The sequence below is a fragment of the Schistocerca piceifrons genome, chromosome X (assembly GCF_021461385.2).
Source record: "Schistocerca piceifrons isolate TAMUIC-IGC-003096 chromosome X, iqSchPice1.1, whole genome shotgun sequence".
Lineage (NCBI taxonomy): Eukaryota > Metazoa > Arthropoda > Insecta > Orthoptera > Acrididae > Schistocerca > Schistocerca piceifrons.
Window position 1 is genome coordinate 558,705,697 of NC_060149.1, and position 16,793 is coordinate 558,722,489.

Here is a 16,793-nt window from a genome sequence, read left to right on the forward strand (position 1 = left end):
CCCCAGAATTAGAGGTGCTCCTGGTCCTCCTGCCTTTGTAGTTATCGTTCATTTATTTTTATTGTAGGGTTTCTGCTTCTTGAGAGCTTTATCTATAAGCACTTGGTAAATTCTCATGTGTGCAGCCGCATGGAGTCTATTGTCCGTTCGCTATTCTTGCAGCGTTTGTAGAAATGTGTTCGCAGTTGTCATGTAGTTTACGTTTTGAATCTCTTTCTGCCACCAGTAGCAGGTCGTCTACTTGCGGAATTCAGCCTTTTCTTCTCTCATGTCTTGTAGGTTTTCCAGCAGGGAGCGAAATACCGGTGTGAGCCCTCAGTTGATCTGCATTAGTTACGCAACGGATCTGACTGAGTCAGTTAACTGAAATGTGTAGCGCCTAGAACAGAATTCCAGGTACCGCTATTTCCGTAATTATCTGTTAACTAACTTCATGAAAGGGGGTTTACTAACTAAAAATCAAGACCTTGACCCAAGTAAATCCCAATATTTGTTACAATTATTAGTTTACGCAATTCTGCAAAAGAAGGCACAAGATTTCTGACGGGCACACAGCAAAATCAACAAAAATGAAACTAAGTTATAACAAGCGACGGTAAGGTTGACAGGGCAACGGCGTTTGTGTAACTTAATTTCCTAACGTATTAAAATCGCGCAACAGAACTGCGAAATGAAACCAGTGATTGAAAAGTCGTGGTGGAAAGGGGCCATGAGATCTGATGAAAACTTACCTCTACGCCCAATCATGAAAATCGTACTTGAACTTACTGAGACGTTGGCAAATATATAACCTATCAAGCCGTTAAGCTTGACGCTTTTCAAGTGAATCGAAGGAAACACCGCAAAAGACAGGATCACAAAAAAATTTGTTCAAATAGCTCTGGGCACTATGGGACTCAACATCTGTGGACATCGCCCGCATCTCGTGGTCGTGCGGTAGCGTTCTCGCTTCCCACGCCCGGGTTCAATTCCTGGCGGGGTCAGGGATTTTCTCTGCCTCGTGATGGCTGGGTGTTCCGTGCTGTCCTTAGGTTAGTTAGGTTTAAGTAGTTCTAAGTTCTAGGGGACTGATGACCATAGATGTTAAGTCCCATAGTGCTCAGAGCCATCTGTGGACATCAGTCCCCTAGACTTAGAACTACTTAAACCTGACTAACATAAGGACATCACACACATCCATGCACGAGGCAGGATACGAACCTGCGACCGTAGCAGCAGCGCGGTTCCGGACTGAAGCGCTTTGAACCGCTCGGCCACCGCGGCCGACACAGGATCACAAACGGAGCATTGTGGTCATGTTTACCAGGCACTTCCCTTTGGCTCTTCTGCCACAAGAGTAATATCTAGACGGTTATAGACATCCGATTTCTTTAGTCCTGAGAATGAGGTGGACAACCACTAATTATCAGTTGCCACCATCCAGATTCCTCTCTACTGCAGGCGATCGGAATTTCCTTGTGTAATTGTCACGTACTTAAGGCTACGGGAAAGTTGTTTCCACCACAGTCACGTTCCAGTCGATTCACATCTTTGGTATAGTTGTCCCGATGATTCACTGTCGTTCTCCATGTTTCTTTTGTCCAAATGTATGACCTAGGGTTTCAGAGCTTGGAGAGCAGTCTGCTGACAAACAGCTGACACAACGTTCTGAGGAAGACGTTTTCTCGTTGCGATGCTATGGCTTCGTATCACACAAACTGCCCTTGTAGAAATAAATTGCATGAAGTGCTCACACCTATGACTGGAATCAAATGGAAATGAGACAGAATCATCCACGTAGTAAATCACCTCACTTCTAGCTTTATCACCACATGAACTCATACATGCGGTGGGAGCGCGGTATTACTACAGTATATCCCTTTTATTTGTCATCCGAACAATTTCCTTAACGATTTGTCACTATATTACATTAAATGACGTATTCCAGTTATTGCATCATCCGTATGCTTTGCTGTCTAAATAGCGATACACATGTAAAGATCGGCCAATGTAAAACGCAAGTATTTCTGCTGTTGTCTTTATACCACGAAAATGTTTCAGAGTACTTGCGTCCACACCAATGGATGAATTATTCTATTGAGCTGAGATTTTGCTCCAGAAATTTCTAAAAAGCGCACATGTTTGGGCTTAAAACTATGACGTAGCATTTTTGAAATTTGTATTAGAAGGTCCCCCACAATTCCGGTTATTGGAAACTATGTAACAGAAATTAAATCTGACAATTTTTATATATTCTATATTCAGGACCAAATACATTAGTTGTCGTCATAAAAGGAATATCTAACAAAATTTCAGCAATGTTAATAAAGGTGTGCTCTCATGAGGATGTAGCACCGTTGCATCATATTTATGTCGTACAAAAAGAAGAATAATTAATTTTAATTACCAAATGCAGTCCATATTTTTAAACTGATATTCTCATGCTCTAGTTTTATGTTACTGCCTGAGCCAAAATTATTTGGTCATTGGAATGTGATATTTTGTGAAAATGTATGGGCATACATAACAGTCGTTGCGTTATCAGACAGAGTATTCAAACAAGAGACTTAGTGCAATGATTCGAAAGGAAGTGTCTCTTGACGGTGTCAGTTGCCGTACGCAACGGATTCAGTGATGAGAAAACTAGCTGCGCTATCGGGTTAGCGGAACCGGGAGGAAACGGCGCCCCCAAGCAACCGCCTATAAATCACAAGCAGCTGGCCATATTAACGCGGTTGCTGTTAACGCCAGATCAGATGATAATGGTAACTTGTTTTGATGTCATACTGCTCGCTATCCACGTAATATCGACCTAAGCCTGCCGATGGACTCAGATTTGGAAAGTGTTCTTTTACATGACGTCTTGTTCATGCCTCGTCTTTACCGTATGGGCTCTGTAAAACGTCTCTATTTACCAGTAGGTGTGCATGTTGGCAATAGATAATATAAAGTGTAGTTTTTAGGAACTACAACACTTGCTTTCTCTTTGAACGGACCAGACTGCTCATACTAGTTTGAGGCTCTGGTCTCTTATTCTGGATATTCAGCTTCCTATATGACCATCTATATTTCGATTTTCGGTAGTTTCTCCAAACCACATCAGATGTATATCCTTCCCCACCCTGGTCCATGCGAGCCCGTCAACAGTCTCTAAAGACCAAGCTGTTGACGAGACACAAAACTCTCTTCCATTCCTTCCAAACTTCCTTCCTTTTTTCTTTATGTTCTTTCCAATAAAATTATTATTTGATGTGTGCATTGCAGTTGACACTTTCATTTTAACTTGCCTCCCTCTAATATGGCACAAACGTCACAACGATTTAGTCTTTTCTTCCAATGAGACATTTGAAGAAACGGTCTTCCAATTTCTTGCATCATAACATTATTTTTTTTTTTTTTTTTTAGTTGAGCGCCGATAATACTTCTGGTTTCCGAGCCCAACGAGTTAGAAAGCCCTCCAGAACGCTTGGACGTAGACGACAGGCGTTAGGCGGCGCTCCTAACATTTGCGATCGCTGCTGTCGCCTCCTCAGCGCTGGGCGCTGGCACCTTCCACGCGCCAGCTAATCGGCAACCGCTGCAGCTCTGTAAAGCTAACAGTGCAGAGGCCCGGAGCTTTCAGGGTCTCTATGACGAAGTGGATGCCCTGCGCGACACCTCACTGGCTTCCAAACCATTCGCACCATGACTCCCCGGCACTGTCACCGCCACCCTGTTTCTCTCACCATAGTTGAGATTTCAGATTCATACCATAGCTAACGATAGCCCTGTTACGGCCATTAATGAACTGTTAGCCTTGATACGACCTTTCAGTATGTGTCGACCATCATACGACCACCAGTACCAGTAACTATGTGGTTGTGTTACCTTATTTTGTTTGCTACCTAGAACTTGCATTGTCGGTACTTCAAGACCCACCGCCACACCTTCAACGTGGACTCCAGTGATATCACTGGAATGGCATCATTGTAGGCCAGAAGAATTTTACCGTTATACCAAGACAGTAGCACCGAGATCTACCGGTGACGCTGTACCTCATCCTAACACGACACAAGAAGCCCGTAGCTCAGTCGTGCTCCGACTGCACTCTCGTAATTTTCACTGTACTAAACGTTGCTTGGTTCTTGACCTGTCACTCTGTCGTGTTGAATTCGATGTTCGTGCATCACTGCTGTTGTCTATCGGTGGTTTTCGGCGACTCGCCGTCAACGCTCTCGGCCTCTCGGTGAGTGCCTTCTGGTCATGTCTGATTCCGGCTACTGCACTACTCTTTAAATATCGTCTGACATGAAACAGAATAAATATTCTATAAAATCTCTTTAGAATTCTTACAGTTTCCTGTAAGATGAATTTCTTGTTACTTTTCTGTTTTTAGATCCTCGTGGAGTAAATATTTTCACAGAATAAAGTCACGGTTCCACATCAGCGTTAATTTATTTTGTCGAAAACTTTCAGCGTTTTCAGACTCGTCTTTTCAGTCTTTCATGTTCACAAAATACTTGTTTCTGGTAAAATAGTATACTGCTGTCACTGTATTTCTATAGGATAAATGATATATGAGCAAGGCCATAAAATTTTTCACTTCTCGGGAAATCTTGTTTCGATACCTCAAACTTTGACCGACGGCCTCGTTCTGTTGTAGACCTACCCACATGCTCCAAGTTTGTTCTGACTACGCTGCACAAATTTCGCTGGAAAGCCCTTTCACATTCTTTACACAGTCCCGATGTCTTCCCATGCGATTTCTATAATTTTGAAGCGGATGAAGAGGTGCACGTCTGCGTACTATCGTTTCTCCGTAGGCAGCCGCAAATATTATTCCGTGAAGGCACTGACTGTCTAGTCTCACAGGGGGATAAACGTAATAACACTTATAGCAATTACTTTTGACATCATAAATAGTACACTTACTCTTTTTCTGTCTGTCTCGTTTTCTATGACTGCCCCTTATGGTATTACAGTATTACAGTACAAATATTAATAACAAAATACCATCAAAAATTAATTTTAATTGCCTTCTGTGGAGGCACTTTTAATGGAGTGTACAGAAGTAGTTGACGACTAGAAATATCATTAATTTAGTCCTAAATTACATCACATTCCTCGCATGGAACTTAATATGCTCTTACATGTTGTTAATTACACATGTGGCCCTGAAAGTGGGCGTGCTGAAAAGTAATGGCTCCGAATTTGTTAGGTGAAAACTCCTACAGGTTTTTAAATAAAACGAACGATATTAACATTCTACATCTTTATTCTTCACGTTTACATATTTATTTTTCAACATAGTCACACTGGCGAGGCCCTTATTTCTCCCCACCAGAGACCAGTTTGTTGATACCGTCACTGTGGATCGTTTAACTTTGTTAACGGAGCCTCAACCGCAGCTCGCACCGCTTCATGACTATCAAAGTGAAGTCCTCCAAGGTGTTCCTTAAGTGTTGGAAACAGGTGAAAGTCAGTTATGTCCAAGTCGGAACTCAATCGAGGGTGTCCGATAATGGTAAAACCAAATCTTTGGGTTGCTGCAGATGTCACTGAGCATGTGTGTAGTCTGGCACTGTAATGCTAAAGGAGAGGGTGCTCCATGGGTTGACGAATTTTTCGAATTCGATAGTCGACTGCAGCACGCTGTTTCTCGGCACTGGCATAGTTACGGTACACACCGCCGTGGTACATGCTACAATTCGGCGCCCTCAAGCGGCAAACAGATGAAAATATGTAGGCGTGAGGAATAAAAATACAGAATGTTAGTAGCGTTCGTTTTATTTAAAAAAGGCTTAAGAATTTACGCGTGAAAAAAATCTAAGGTATTAGTTTTCTGTACACGCTCTTAACAGATTCCGTTCTGTGCTAATGTTAAGGCATGGATCTCATTGTCGTAGTTGATTTTCTTCCTAGTATTGTAATCATGCTTTGAGATATTTTAGTCTCAGATGGCACTAACGCAAAGCGCTCTTGAGAAACAATTGTAAGAATACGAACTTTGTGAAGTGGTCCCTGCAGAATGTTGTAAAAATAACACGAGTTAAGAAACCAAATGTAGGAAAAGAACATTTCAGGCGGTGAAAGGTCACCTATGAGTTATGCGTATGATGCAGACGTCTGTAAGCTGTTTAATTTGTTGCATCGACGTTGGAGGTGCTACCTTGAATGTACAAACAATTGTTAGTGATGTGTCCACGGTAAATGTTTAGTCTTTAGTATTACATGAAGTCGTTCTTGTATGAAAATCGCGTAGGAAGTGCAAAGGAAGCGGTGGTTAGTGACATAGTAGTTTAAAGCACTGTGCAACACATATTAGCGTTATTTCATAGACAGAGACAAATTTAATGTGTGGTTGTTATGTATGTATTAAGACTGGCAGTCATCGTTTTGCTCGGCTGCTACGCACTTAATGTGTTGTAACGACGTACAAATTGTTTTGTGACCAAACAATTAAGTATTCATTTGCCATTGCTAATTCTTTGTCTCAAGAGTTATCAGATTTAAAGACAAAAATTCTCTATTATCAGATGAGGGAGCTAGAGATGTAAGTGCTACTTGCCGGATAACTTCTTTGACATAAAAGTTTCTGTTCCAGTTAAGAGCAAAGTGTAAAAAATAGTCATTCGAGCAACAATGATCTATGACAGTGAGACATGGGCTTCAAAAAAGAGACATGATGAAAAACTGCGGTGAATGTTAGCGATTTTGAATCTCAGTCACCCTTGTGGATAAGATTCACAATGAATGTAAAGTGGTAACTTATAAATAGCCCCCGATCTGATCGTATAACTAAATGCGCAGTACGTCAGCTTGCTGTATAATGAGGTGAGCTAGAGCTGCATCGAATCAGTGCTGTGGATTAACCAACTTTGGAGTGACACACTGACAACATGGCTGAAGTTTTTAGCCTGTTTTCCCTGGTCGATTAGGTGAATTATGACCTAAGCCCCAATCTCTTTGTCCGACAAAAAGGTAAAAAACCAGTTTAAACACGACGTGACGGAGAAAAAAGTTTACCCGATTCACAGACAGATGGCGACACAACTTCCAACCCTTAAAATGACGACTATAGAGGCAAGAAAGGGCGTGCCACCACGAAGTTAAGCAGCATGACGGGATAAGTGCTAGAACAGGGAGAGAGAGCTCAAAAACAGCACCCATTACAGACGGGATTACAGAATAACGATTGAAATAGTACGGCCATATCTTACGCAAAGCACATGAGTACGTCGTGAAGAAAAGCCCTTCCGTCGCTATGACTGACAGATGGACAGGCGGATATTTAGCTATCTGGCTGTCCATAATGAAGTTAATCCAGACTCGATATTACGAAAGCCGACTCCGTGAACTGGAGCTGTGCGTGGAAGGAGAAGAAGAAGAAGGAGCTCCTTGTTTGAAAGTAGTTATTTTAGGGTCGTCAACCACTGGTATAACTTTGATCGTAAGAGTTTGGTGCATCCTAAACAGACTTTACCTACTGTTCCCAGTATGAGACTTTCCTACGAAATTACCTGTTAGAGCGTATTTTCTTACGAGATGATCACATATTTACAGATTTCCCGAATATTTTTGACACCGTTCGTCACAAGAGACTTCTACTGAAATCGCGCACCTGTAGAGTATCGCTTGAGTTGTACGACTGGATCCGTAATTTCCTCTCAGAAAGATCACCGTATGTGGTAACAAACGAAAAATCATCGAGTAAAACAGAAGTGATATCCGGAGTTCCCAGCGTAAGTGTTATAGGCCAAGATAACCTGAGAAATTTTCTTAGGTTATATGTAAATGATGCTTCCATTTACCGTTTAGTAAAGTCATCAGAAGATCAAAACTAATGACAAAATCACTTAGACACGATATCTTAGTTGTGTGAAAATTAGTAATTGTCTCTCAATAATGAAAAGTATGAGATCATCCAGATGAGTACAAAAAGGAAACCGTTAAATTTCGATCACAGAATAAGTCACTCAAATCCAAGGGCTGTCAATGCGACTAAACATCTAGGAATTACAATCAGAAACAACGTAAGTTGGAACTATCACATAGATGATGTTGTGGGGAAGGCAAACCAAAGACTGTGCTGCACTGACTGAACACTTGCAAGATGCTACAGGTCTACTAAACAGACTGACTGCACTACGCTTATTCGTCCTCTACTAGAGTACAGCTGTGCTGTATGGGATCCTTACCATATAGGATTCACGAAGGATATCGAAAAAGTTCAATGAAGGGAAGCTCGTTTTGTGTTATCACGAAACAGGGGAGAGAGTGACACGGATATGACAAGCGAGTTGAGACGGTAATCATTAAAACAAAGGCGTTTTTCGGAGCGGAGATAACTTTTCACGAAATTTCAATTTCCAACTTTATCCTCCGAATGTTAAAATGTTTTATTGTCGTCATCTTACATAGGGAGACATGATCATCATAATACAGTAAGAGGAATCAAGCTCGTACAGTAAGATATAAGTATTCATTTTCCCCATTCGCTGGGAGAAAGTGGAACGGCAGTAAAATATTCTGCAGTTGGTTCGAAGATTGATGTGTACTCTAAAAGACGCCAAGTAAACGCGGCATGGAGCAATGTATACTGGCGCCTTCTGGGCAACGCAAGAGGAGCGGCAAATGGGCGGTCGCGTCGTGTGAAGAGGAACTGCTGGTTCGGGAGCAGCTTTGTCGCCGCTGGGGGGAGCCGGCTGGGACAGAAACCCGATCCGCCGGCGCGGTGCGGGTCGCAGCATCCAGGAATGCCGACTTCCTGTGACAGACGGCGGCTGCGGCTGCGACTTCTCAGCGCGCCAATCCCGGCTGTATCTTCCGTGTAACACTCCGCTGCCTTCGATGACAATCAAAACATCCGCACCGCCTCCCCGCACTCCTTCCGGAGCCTGGAACCACACTTCCACGCCATAAATCCTGCCCACACGGAGCGGGGGCACTGGCCCCCACCAACAGACTCTCGTCACGCGTAATAACTGAAGCGGCACTAAATTCACTAAAACATTATCTCCTCTCATAAGAAAACATGCTAGTGTAAAACGAAAAATTTAGGCCAGGAAGCGTGATAAGCTGTGTTATTTCATTTGAAACCAAATGTGAACCCTGTCGCAGGTTTCCAATCATATGAAGGTTATCCAACATGTTCAGCATTCATCCGTCACAAGTTATTCGGAGAAGAATGGACTCTTCCTGGTAGTAGTGACCTTGAAACTTCTTTATTAAATATTTTACTCAAACTGCTGTGTGAAACTGAATGCAAGTGAACCTACTTTCTCTTTACCTTTTTTTATCGTGTCAACACTGACCCACAATATTTTAGCGCAACGGAATCTGACTGCTACGGGAGTCGACAACGCGCCCCGAGTAATGAGTATAATGGGCGGGGGCACTACGAATGTAGTGCGGGACAATACGTTGAGAATGTGGGTTTCGCGGGAGGCGTGCCAGAGATAAATCCCTGCAGTCGCGCTATCCTCTGTGTCGTCGGTGGCTCAGATGGATAGCAGGAGATCCCGGGTTCGAGTCCCGGTCGGTGCACACATATTCATCTGTCCCCGTTGACGTATGTCAACGCCTGTAAGCAGCTAAGGGTATTCAGTTCATTGTAATAACCTATACATTTCATTAAGCACTTACCTAAAAAAAATCTTCATTACGCGAACTACTGCAATACAACATGTGTCAATACTGGCAGTTAAACAAAAGATTCTAACTACTAATAGGCATGTGGTTAGCAAAGGAAATATTTTGTTGCAAACCAAATAATGTATATTTTTACCTTAATAATGTGACGTCAAGTTCAGACACGACTATAAATCGTCATTGCCATCTAGTATAAAGGTATATATAATCATGAATAATCCAAGTCGAACATGTACTGATCGTTAGCCTACGCTAACACTTAAGACCTCTACCCGCTATCAGTGCTAACTTCTCACATTTAACATCCATCACTGCTGGTGGCTGTTCACCAGAAACTGCCCAAAAGTACTTCCATCACTGCTGGTGACTAACTTCCAACTGCCCAACACTACTGGCGATTAACTTCCAACAATGAGTCCAACCAGCCACAGAGTCTCTTACAAAGTAAGCGGAGTCAGAGATCCAATGCAAAGCGCTACACAGCGCTGCCGACACAGAAACAGCCCACTTACAACCTTCACTTAGTACATGCTCAACTGCAGCAGAATCACACTTCAGCAGCCTAGAATCATGCTCGTGTTCAACCAATTTAGGCACTGTAGCTCTTCATTGTATTTCTTATAGACTATATCCAGTCTGAGGAAGGAACTAAAGTAACATTCTCCAGTTTTCAGGGTTTTATGTGTCCAGGCATAAGTTTCTTTACTTTGTCGGAGTACAGCCTTCTCTAGCTACACTGTAGTCTTGCAGATGTTGGTAGGGACAGTAACAGACATGTCTTGGAATGTGGTTTTCTATGCTACTTCCACGTGCTCTAATACATTCATGTTCACAGATATACGTCGTGTCATGAAGACCCAATGCGGATAGAACCTCGGTGAGACATCATATATCATTCGCCAGTACACGATACCTTAGTGAGCCTGCAACAGTCCATATCTTTCTAATAGTAGTTTAGGAAGTGTGTTGTGTACGTTTGATACTAATATTCGAATCATAAGGAGTAGGGATGGCGTACCGAAAACTTCAAGAAGATATCACGTGTGGGAATCTTGTGGAGACAGGAGGCTGGCCACAGGCAGTGCGAAATTGGTCGGGTCTTAAGTCGGGGCTTAAATTTCGCGGATGTGGGGAAGAATGCAGAAGGGAGGAAACATTCATCCGCAGTACGGGCAAGGTTTACCATATGCTATAAAATGCCTGCAAGATCTTTATTTTAAATTTCGAATAGGCGTAGCAGCTGCTCTGGCAACAGAACTCCTCTAGTTCTGACGTCTTGTGTCGGAGTGCGTGTTATCGGCTTCTATAGGATCCTCTGTTCGGCGACCGTCCATCCATTCCATTCACACAGAAGCATCGCCTAACACGGCTAATATAGTTTCCCTCTCTTCCTCATTGGACTCAGGAAAACTGTGTGTCCTGTTCATGGATGAGTGACAGTTTATCCTGTACAGTTATTATTGTCTAATTTTCATTTGAAACGACCTTGTGACAAGTTAATCTCGCCAAATGAAAAGTGGAAATATCAAACGTCAGGAAAACTAAGTTTCAAATTTCTCAGGCTAATCAAAAAACAATGTATATCTTTTTGTGTGTAAACTATTTTTATCCCAAAGACTGAGAAGGTATTCTGCTCAGACACCTTATAACTGCAAAAAGTAATGAGACTTATTAAATAAACAAAAGTACGTTCTGGGTGGCAACCAGGAAACTGACTGGCTCTAAAAACCAATAAGGAAGTTTTTTTTAAGTGCCATTAATGCTGAGGCACAACGTTTTACTTGTCGATAATACAAGTACATGGATACAATAGGAATGGTTCAACTAGCATAATTGTAGTCAACAGGAACTATTTCTTGTATCTTTTAAATTTTTTTCTGTTTCTTACACAATTAAACTCTTGGGACCAGACATTACAATATTCACAGTAGAGCTTCCTGTTGATTGGCGACTCCATGTTGTCTTGTGCACTACGACCAGGTAACAGGTATACTTCAAAAAAGAGACAGCATTGGTCGTATATTTTTTACTATTGCAAAATCGATTTTCTGTCACTGAGTGACCATCTTCGGTGCTATATTGTATAACTTAAATTGGGATGCACTGTTGTCACTAAGCTTACGGCAATCACATAGACTCTATGTGATCGCCGTAAGCTTAGTGACAACAGTGCATCCCAATTTAAGTTATACAATATAGCACAGAAGATGGTCACTCAGTGACAGAAAATCGATTTTGCAATAGTTAAAAATATACGACCAATGCTGTCTCTTTTTTGAAGTATAGAGCTTCCTGTGCTGATGAGGAAGCAACAGCCACACCGTCAACAGTTCTTTCTGCTTTGCAAACTGATACACATCGCTGGTGTTTCAGATGAAATATGGCATGTCATATATCAGCCGTGGTCATTCTTCTTTTAAATGCATTGAAATTTACCGTTCTCCTGTTTCAGCGTGTGAATGTTTAATAACTATGGGAGATGGATGAGTACGAGACACTTTGATAACATGGCATTTAGAGACCTTACAAGATTGCAGTGAAAACATCCTTAAAATCAGTGAAGTCAGTGGTATTCATTGGAATTGCAAGGAATGGGTTCGTAGGTTTAGCTACCTCAGCACAAGACTTCGGCGCATGCAACTTGGAACCACAGAGGGAAGCACTGCTTGGCACAAAGACCACGTACCGTCGAAGAACTAATGTCTGAAACATTTGCTCCATGATTTAGCACTTGGAACAAGTCTAGCGATATGTGACAGTACAGAGAACATAGCAGCAGTAAACACGTGCTTAGAACTATTGTCATTTGCTCTCTTCGGATTTTTCTGTATGATGGTGTCAGTCTTGTTGTCTGGGTCGACGTAAGGGTAGTTACATACTCGTTATTGCAAATGTGTCCTGTAAATAAGGTGATGTCTGCAGTCCGTGACGATGACACCTTCAGTGGGACTTCGCCGTTTTCGTGTTGCATATGGACTAAGATTCGGACAAATTGATGTTAATGACCAACCACATTGACCTGAGTAGGTGGCCGACTGCTTGAAACGTGCCAAAATTACATGTCTATATTGACCAGGTCGCTTCCAAGTCTTAAATTCGATACGACATGGATGGATATATCTTTTAGACTGACGAATGGCAGATCTAACACCACCAAATTGGGCAACTGCTGCACTGTATCGGGAAATACGTGGCCAAACATATCATGAATTAAAAAAGAAGTGACTCCACGGTTGCCGGCCGGAGTGGCCGTGCGGTTCTAGGCACTACAGTCTGGAACCGCGAGACCGCTACGGTAGCAGGTTCGAATCCTGCCTCGGGCATGGATGTGTGTGATGTCCTTAGGTTAGTTAGGTTTAAGTAGTTCTATGTTCTAGAGAACTGATAACCTCAGAAGTTGAGTCCCATAGTGCTCAGAGCCATTTGAACCATTTGACTCCAAGGTTACGTCGCACTGGACCAAAATTTGTGTGTGTGTGTGAAAAACAAGAATAATTAAATTACCATTCAGTCGTTACAGTTATTTAATTCAGCTTTTTGAATTTCTGGAACCAGTTACTTCAATCTAAAATGGAAATATAACCACTTCTTATCATAAGTGAGCAAGCAGAAGACTAAGCACTCGCGAAATATCCGTGCATATAATTACTGTCACGCATGTCAATAAATTTCAGCTTCCGCAGAAATACTGAGATATCATTCCGATTTTACTTTCAAGTAAGAGAAGAGCACTGTTTTCTCTCTGTACCAACCTGGTTAGAGCTTTTTTATACTGTATCGTTAATGACAGGTACGGTTACGCCCAACTCACTCTTCTGGTGATGTGTAGGGAAGAGAGGTGACAGATGTATTTCACTTGCTAAAAACATATTTCGCATTTCCGGATGGCATACATTGCCAGTCTGCGTGTCTGCGTAGAACTCATCGTTTCCTACCCGATATTTGCTTGTTTTGCTTGCCAGGCTAACAAAGGACACACTTGAAGAATCATAATTGGATCATATAATGCAGTGACGGCAAATGACTATCTTGTTGATCTACGGTATAGTAACAGACTCAGATGCACGGAATTACTTATCACAAGAAAAACATAGTTAACACCACTGGAGAGGCAGAAGATTTGGATTCTTTTGCCGATAGTACGCACGCTATTTACGGCCCTATAAATGTTGTGACATCGCTATGCTGTGACTATGTGACAAACAACGGTACGTTCCCTAAACATTCATGCACACTTCATCATTACTTTATATATGTTAGCAGATACCGATAAATGGTTGAAAATGTGGGCGGCGGTCTGTGAATCATCTTCTCACAATACACAGAACAACCACCCCGACAACAAAGGCCTGTTCCAGCCTGAGAAAGCTGGGCCACAACGAACCAACCTCTGCATAAAGGAATCGAAAAAGAAATACTGCTACGGTCCTTAAACGGATGACAAGGGCTGAACAGAGGATAAATAGTGACATGACAAATAGTGAGAGAAGGCGAATGATTGTTCTCACCTTAGATGCTACGTTTGAATATGAATCCGTCGCACTTAATGTATATATACTGCCTTTTTATGGCAGAGGCACGTACGCATTCGTTATTACTACTCCCGATGTTTGACTGATTTGTGACCTCATAAATTTCTGCTGTAATCCTATGACTGCTTGGTGGTTGCAATAAAAACCGTTATTCGCGCGGACCCCTTGGACAATCGTTAACGTCAGCCGGTTTAGTGCGAAGCAGACAGGCAGCACTCCTCAAACCTACCACTTTTTTTTCTTTTCACTCAAACATTTACTTGCAGCTTTGTTGGAAATAGATATTTATGCTTCTCAGAACTGTTGATAACCGTAGCGCTAATCTAATGTAGGACATTATCGTATCTGCTACAAGTATAACCAAGTTACATTTGTTATTTATTCTTCCAACATGGATGTTTTTCGATAAATTAAAATCCATTGCTACTCAACAACATGAGGGAAAGGTACGACGGGCGTTGTCAAGAACAAAGCTGTGAAAGTGCTCAGTTGTATCCGAATAACAACGGCTAACTTCAATTAAATATTTGCTTCGCGATCACATATTTATGAAATGTGCAAGAATCGTCTTTCTTAAGAAGGTCCATTTTGTTCAATCACAGACCGACCTCTCTGTAATTGGATGTTGTTGAGTATTTAGCTAACCGGATCTGTGGAACCTGTATTGGTAAACAAATTGCTGAAATAATATTTCCAGACATTAAGTAGAGGTGCTACTGGAGAATGTTATAAAGATTGCTCCGTTATAGCTTGAGTTTTATCTTGTGATTCTGGATTAAAAAAAAAAGAAAACGACCTTTCATTCACAGGAATTTCAGTTCCTGTCATATGACACAAGAGCATACCACAAAATACTTCTTACACTACCTTTCGGTACATGTCTGTTTCCAGAACTATTATTAACTAAGTGTTTATCCTGCTATAGCTTAAGGTATCTCTTCACAATCTTGGAATCTGACGTAAAATACTCTGTAATTGTTTATGGAAAGTGATCTCACTGAAATAGCAATTTATGTAGTCTGTATGCCTTCGTCGAGAAAGAAGCAACGTTTCATTCTTCAGCGTTTAATATTTACGGTTGCCTTCAGTTTTCGTTCAGGTAAGGCAAACAAATAAGCGAATCGCCGGCTTCTAGTTATGAAGTTGACGTAGTTAAGGAATTCTCCTACCTTGGAAGCAATATAACACATCACGGACGAAGCAATGGAGATGTAAAATGTGTACACTCACAGACATAATGGGCATTCCTGGCCAAAACGGCTCTTCTACTATCAAAAAACATCGGTGTTAATTTTGAGGAAGATATTTCTCAGAATGTAAATTTTTAGCATAGCATTGTATGTATGTAAATCATGGACTCGGAAAAACAGGAAAAGAAGAGAATCGAAGCGTTTGATATGTAATGGATTGGAAGTATGCTGAAAATTGGGTGGAGTGATAAGATAAGGAATGGAAAGGTTCTTCGCAGAATGGGTGAGGAAACGCATATATGGATAACACTGACTAGAAGAAGGGGTAGGATGAGAGGCTGTGTGCCCAGACACCCGGAAAAGCTTCCGTGGTACTAGAAGGAGCTGTAACGAGTAAAAACTATAGGGAAAACAGAGACTGAACTACATCGAACAAATAATTGTGGGTGCGTGTACTGCTTTGAGATGAAGAGGTTGGCACAAGAGAGGAATTCTTGGTGGGCTGCATCAAACCAGTCAGAAGTATGGTGAGTAAAAAAACTGAGGAAATCGTCATACTTGCATCTGCTATTAATGGCAGAAAGTAATTACGCTTCTTGTCCTTCCCGGGTGGCCATAGCCACACGGAATTTCCTATACACAGAACTATGGCTGCGTGGATCATATTCATAACTGAGTGAAACGAAATCTTTAAGGGCCAAAGACTGTAACGTTTGACTTTATTGACAGTGTCTGGTCTACACACACATGTAAACGTATAGAAGATTTTGCACGATTCCTGACTAGCGACAAAGTACTATATTATGACTAGTGTTCTACTGATAACTCAATGATTTGATGATGTAGTATTATATGTAAATTAAGAGAGAGGCTAACAACCTTCCTGTCATAAACATGTATTAAGTGAAGAAATGTATTGGTAGGAAAGTATTGGTCCAGAAACTATTTCCATACCATAATGTTAGACGCGAGAAACGTACACGTAACTTTCCTAGAATAATCATGAATATTCTTGGTGTTAAAAACTGTTTCATTCTGAACTGTGTTTCATAAGAGCTTAAAACACTTTTTGAATCGAAAAAAAGGCTACTGACATTTCCGCGTGTTTAAAAGCTACTTAAACTGAGATATCGACATTACTGTGCCATAGACATTACAAATAGCGTGCTGTGTAGTAATTACGTTCCATTTTGTCTGTTGTACTTGCCTGCAAGGTGACCCCTTTGCGCTCTCTATGGTGTTTCCAAAAGTACAACTTCTTGTTATAGTGTTTCGTAGGAACTCTTAATTACCATCGAGATCCAAGAAAGGGGCTATACCGTCCTCATTTGCTCTGAGAAAGTCACACTAAGCTCTAACCAAAGTTGTCATCCCCAGCTACTACCCAGTTATGGAAGATGGAGTGTTACCTTCCTTCTTACGGGTTACGCACATCTGATGAACGGCGTCGTTCTCTGTTATG